This window comes from Oncorhynchus mykiss, chromosome 18 (assembly GCF_013265735.2).
Source record: "Oncorhynchus mykiss isolate Arlee chromosome 18, USDA_OmykA_1.1, whole genome shotgun sequence".
NCBI lineage: Eukaryota > Metazoa > Chordata > Actinopteri > Salmoniformes > Salmonidae > Oncorhynchus > Oncorhynchus mykiss.
The window spans coordinates 29,284,642-29,291,257 of NC_048582.1; positions in this window are offsets into that span (position 1 = coordinate 29,284,642).

Consider the following 6,616-nt stretch of genomic DNA (forward strand, 5'->3'; position numbering starts at 1 on the left):
GGGTACCAGCCTCACCCGCCGGCGTTAGTGGAGGGGGAAGTGGCAACCCAGCACACGCCCACCACTGGTCTGCTCTGCCCCAGCTATCAGCTGCGCTTGTGTGGTGCCTGGGAGAGGGGAAGAGACAGAGAAGAGGATGGTATCACAGGTATACAACAGTGGAAAATAAATACAGAAACACGCAAGCACCCACACATACACACAAACACAGTTGACAGAACATTTGGTGGTCATGGTTGAGGGCCTGTGGTCCAGTTAGAGAAAATGGTGGTATAATGAGGAAGTTCTAAGGGTGGTTGGTTGTGGTCGGAGTAGACTGCTGGATGAGTGTTGTGGTTGACTGTTGTGTTGAGTCAAATCAGGGTTGGGGCCAAAGATTCTTGTCATAAATTGTGGCAATTAGGTTAGTTTGCGGATGTGGTTAGGTGATTATTATGAAAACAGTGCACGGTTGTTAGTTAAATAGAACATGTACAGGTCAACGGTCAGTATCGGCCTCGCTCCGGGAGACAGGTAATCGGGCAGCGGTGCCTCGTTCCTCCTCAGACACGTCCGCACACACCGGTCAGCCGTCTCGGGTGCCACGACGATACCGAGGGCCTGTAGGATGTCCACTACGGCCGTTGCCCCATAGGCAGATGCTCCTATCTGCATGGTCTGCCTCGCCACTGCCTCCCGGATGGACCATAACATAGCCCCTTGTCCCTGCCTCTCCTCTCCTTCTTTGGCACATTCTGTCTGCTTCTCCTCATGAGGATGCACTACCTCCATCTTCACAAGCCACACCTGCTGAAAAACAACTTATATGATGATCATATTTCATTTTTAGACCGCAGTGCATATTGATACGCATAACCAATATAGACTCTTATCAGAATCACTGTTATGAATTGTATAGTTATGTCTGTGAGAATTGCACATGGAGCCTTTTGAAATGAATCTACATTTGTGGAATACTGACAAGTAGCCCAATAATAGACTAAAAAAGCCTCACTTACAGTAAAGGCAAATTGCCTCTGGCAGCCAAAACAGCCAAATACACCACCCTAAGGTAAATCGATTTTCAATTGGCCTATGGTTCTAGAAACATAAAGCCCTTCACTTTCATATCACATCAAAATAATTTCACTAATGCAAAATATACACTTACTGTCCACTGTTTTACCCAGTTTTAATATAGTTGCAGAATACAGTATTTTTCAGTGACAACACAGGTTTAATCATTAGCCAAACAGTTATAACTAAAACTAGAGTTTGTATTGAACAAATTCAGGTAGGTCTCCCTCTGATTCGTTCCATTTAAGGAACATTTTGCATCCTTCTTCCGTAAACACCAAGGGTTGGAATCCAAATAATTTTCCAATTGTTTCATCCTAAACAGAACCATTTTTTTTGGATCCTTGTATTCTGTCTTCCCCATATGTGGGTGTCAGGTTGGGTGGAGAAAAGGTTGGGGACTGTTGAGTCGGTGAAAGTAACGCAAAGTGGACTCGTGAAGATTTGTGTTTCTTCAGTCCAACGGAAGCATGCTTCCCGGACCATGCAACTACGGACAAGAACTGTGACTTGCTTTGTTCTCCGGAGCAGGGCGCCGTTGAAAGGAGTGATAACGGGGGTGGCTTAAGTGTTGAGAAGGATCAGCTGAAAGTGAAGAGAGCGTGTGTCCTGGTGGAGAGCGTGTGTCAGTTATCCCATAAGTCACAGAAAATAGCAGTTTTGACCCTTAGTCCTGCAACGAAACAAGCATGTCCCACATTTTAACAAATTCAAGCAACACTAATTTAGAAAAAAAGGTTCATTTGTCCCATATTTTAAAAATGTACAGTTTGTAAGATGCCAAAGTAACCTGTGGCATCGACATATCTTTTAGCAACATCAGCCACAACCAGGTTCAATGTGTGAGCCCCACATGGCACAAATAGAGCTCTTGGATTCATTTCCAGGAGTTTGGCTTGGACACCTTTGTTTTTGCCTCTCATGTTGGCCCCAGTCCTCAAACTGAGTTTTTAGCTCCTCTAATCTCTTGAGAATCAAGGATGCCAAATGTTGGTCCGTGGATGCCTCTGCCTCCAAAACCCCCATAAAATGTTCCTTTAGGTCACGCTGGTATAAAGTATTTGGAGACAGGCGCAGGAATACACAATAGGGGTTTTTAATATCCAAACAAAAGAGCGAGGGTAAACCTTGTTGAACGACACGATACCCGTAATACACAATATAAAGAACATGACCGCTGCACCAAAGCACAAGTACTCACATGACCAACGGACATGGGAACAATAACTGAGAGAGGGCACATGTATAACATGCTAATCAGGGGAAATGGAAACCAGGTGTGTGTAATCAGACAAGACAGACCGGGGTTGATGATAATGAATTCCGTTCAGTGAAGCCTAGAAAGCCGGTGACGTAGACCTCCAGAACTGGTGAACAGAATGAGCAGCAGTACCTGAGGGATCTGTGACATTTTATGTGGGGCTCCTCCTTCAGTGACACAATTCTAATCACAACTGTTCAGTGTGGCTGACATCTGAGGGGCAATTTAGAAAGATAGAGAATAATTTTGCCAGCTTGATGTCACCATTATTGAAATGACCTTGCTGTTCAACAAATCAATGAGTTAATTCTGTATTTGGTGGCCAAGGTAGCTGGTGGTGTGACTCGAGGTCCCTTTTTGGACACGGTTAAGGTGCTCTTTCATGACTGGATCAAATTGTGCCATCAGTTCAACCCCTTTGAGGAAATTTCCATTTGAAGGAGACCACAGTGTTCCTGTGTCTCTCCTTAGTGCAAGATTTCTAATTGCCAGAGACTGCACAATTGCAGTCAGACATGTCAACACCTCTCTCCATCTTATCTTCTCAGCCTCCATAAGTGCCATCTCATGCTCATCAATTGTTTCCCCTTTTTTGATCCTTGGTCCTGTGCAAACTAGTTGTGTCCGAATTCTGTCCGTCAGAACTGAAGGCCAGTTGCAGGGTCTGTATAGAGTGGTTCATCCTCAGCAGCAGGATTTGGTGAGGATGCTGCTACAGTCATTTCTAAAGGAAAGCACATGGGCATTAGTTTACACACGTTATTAACAGCATTAATAGTGGTGGAACATCTCACATACCTACCCAGTAATAATAAAATCATCATTGGTACCTACAATATGTCAACTTAAAACTTTGCAAAAGGTAAAATATTTATTTTGTTATGGAGGGATGCACACAGAAACACATGTGCGTGTACCCACACACACACACGGGCGCGTGTGCACAAACACATCTGAAGAATCCTGCTGGGGAGAAGTGGAAGCAAATGGGTCTTCATCCTCATCCTCAGGCTCAGACAACATTTGTGAAGACATCTGTGTGGCTGAGGAGGTGGATGGCTCCTCACCCTGGCCAGTGCCAGAGGGTGCTCCAAAATATTTCAGAAGTGCCCCTGAACATGCATTGAAATACAGTATATGAGTCTGACACCCTAAATACATTTGTTGCACAATTAAATATACATGTCAAATTTACACAATTTATCAAACTTTCAGAATAGGAACCAAATGAACCATACAACCTCCTTGGCTAATTCTAGGCATAAGACACCCCAAAATACTCAATATATCAGAAAAGATACAAAATATCAGCATAATACAGATGTATTTTAAGTTATCTACAGCATTGGAAATTTCCCTTACTGAGCTCAGGACCTAGTCAATACAATCACAGAAAACCTTCATGTTGTCACCTCAATGAAAGTTAACCAAATCAATAATGTGCTAGTTAGGTTGTAATCGTTTTGCTGCAGGCTACACACATTATCACGATGAAACCGTGTGAAATTATATCCAATGTTATGTAAGCTAGTTGGGCAGAAAACAGAATTTTGTCGCCCTACGTGTAATAGCATAGCAAGCAACATAGGCTAACAAACATAAGTGTTATACAAGACTATTTCAAAACATGCATAATATTACACTCATAAAGAGATGCCTTCATCCTTTGTGCGTTTCTCCTCTTCTTTTTTCCTCTTTGTCCTAAACTGGGCACCTGATAGCTTAGATCTTTTCTTATCCATTTGTGTTGATTTGGCACTCGAGCATCAATACATTACCCATCCCCTAACACTGTCAACCAAGAGCCAAGACTAAACCAATTAACCTTGGTGGTGTGCAGACTGGTTTTATATTATTCTTTTGCACAAACCAGAAAAAAATGAAACAAATCTGTGAAACTATATATTCACAGCATTATGAATGAATTGTGGTTTATTTGGTAGCATTTCGTAGTGTGACTGATTTTACTAATTGCATTTGTACTGTACAAAGTTAGAGGTGCACTATTTGATACATTCCCCCGCTCCCCCTACCTCAGGCTTCCAGTGGGGAGACCTGAGGTCAACCTACCCCCGTCCGCCTCCCCATCTCGTACTTCTGAGTGGGAGACCTTCCCAGGCCTGCCTAGCTCACAAACTAGAATCAGGGCGCCCACTCTGACAAAGTTAATTGACCCACAGTCCCACACGGTGACATGATATCATTGACAGCGATAGAAAACCGATCGCGCAAATGTCACCATTCCAAATTTTTTGGTGCGGCTGGCCATGTCGCCTGTGTCTAAATCTGCCACTGCCAACTGGTGATGTTAAACACTTCTCCAATCGTTGTTGAGATTCGATATTCTGCACAAGACGAGAAGTAGGCCAATGTCATAGATAGACCTCAACCAATCATATTTCTTAAATCCTTTCGGCCTAAATTCCAGCTAAACTTGAAGACTACAGTAGGCCTAACTGCCAAATGTTTTTAATAATGTAGGCTAAACTGTTGTCCCTGTTGCTTGCTCTATAACCTGTTAGTTCATATATGCCTTGACACCGGATATATATCGGCCTAAAGCCAAGACAATAAGAAGACAGTGGCAGAAGAAATTCAACCACACAATTATTTCATTACAAAACCGGAGAGCAACATCTGTCAGGTGAAGTCCACAAAACATGTTCCATGTAACAAATAGTTACATAACGTACAGCATGGTCAAGCAAAGTAATGTTTCTGACTACTAAACAACTATTGATTTAGAACCACAGAGAGTTACCGCAAGTCGCAAAGAAAACAAGAGCTGCCTCCACTATTCCAGCATCATTTCAACTTCAACATCATCTAATCACCTATGCTTAGTCTAATACAGCGACAACTAAAAGATAGCAAAAAACGATTTAGTCCTGTCAATTTAAACTAAATATGGTGTGACTATCCATGGTTCTGATTTCTGAGTGTGTGTGTGTGTGTGTGTGTGTGAGTGTGCAAGTAGAAAAAACATGTTGACTCACCATACTTGTAGAAGCACCAATGCCATCCTTCTCTTTCATGTTGTCTAAACAGTCTATGACTCTGACTCCTCGCTTCATACTCGTCGCCAAACCCACTGGCTCCAGGTCATCTACAAGACCCTGCTAGTTAAAGTCCCCCCTTATCTCACCTCGCTGGTCACCATAGCAGCACCCACCTGTAGCACGCGCTCCAGCAGGTTTATCTCTCTGGTCAACCCCAAAACCAATTCTTACTTACTCTCCTTCCAGTTCTCTGCTGCCAATGACTGGAACAAACTGCAAAAATCTCTGAAACTGGAAACACTTATCCCCCTCACTAGCTTTAAGCACCAGCTGTCAGAGCAGCTCACAGATTACTGCACCTGTACATAGCCCATTTATAATTTAGCCCAAACAACTACCTACTGTATTTATTTATTTATTTTGCTCCTTTGCACCCCCATTATTTCTATCTCTACTTTGCACATTCTTCCACTGCAAATCTACCATTCCAGTGTTTATTTTTTATTTATTTTTATTTTTTACCTGCTATATTGTATTTACTTCGCCACCATGGCCTTTTTTGCCTTTACCTCCCTCACCTCATTTGCTCACTTTGTATATAGACTTATTTTTCTACTGTATTATTGGCTGTATGTTTGTTTTACTCCATGTGTAACTCTGTGTTGTTGTACCTGTCGAACTGCTTTGCTTTATCTTGGCCAGGTCGCAATTGTAAATGACAACTTGTTCTCAACTTGCCTACCTGGTTAAATAAAGGTGAAATAAATTTAAACATTTAAAAAAATACAGTACACAGTTTTAGTTTTTGTTGTCCTAGGCTACCTGGCAAAAATGCTTACTCTCTAGCCTAACTTTATTTCATGGGCAACAATGCACCAGCCCAGCTAGTAAACATTAACATTTTACATCTAGCTACATGTTGAACTTCCATCCTCTTGGGTCAGGGGCACAATGTATGAATTTATGGTTGGATCAGAATCTGAGTTATAATCATTGGTCAGTATGGAGAATTAAGTAAAATCACAAATCCAAATCCCTATCTCCATGATGTTTGGTTTCTGATGTGATTGCTCTGAAGCCAAATCCAAACTGGCTTTCTTTTGACACTGTTTTTGGTGCACTATGACCATTCACAGCTGAGATCACTCAGTTTAGCTTAATGCTGGTTGGCTATTATTTAATTCAAAAAAGATCAAGGGAGGCCAAATGCTTGCATCAATGTAATACTCTTATTTTGAACAGACAGCATCAAATATATAACTGTTTAGTTCACTCGGATGCTTTCTCCAGTGAGATACAT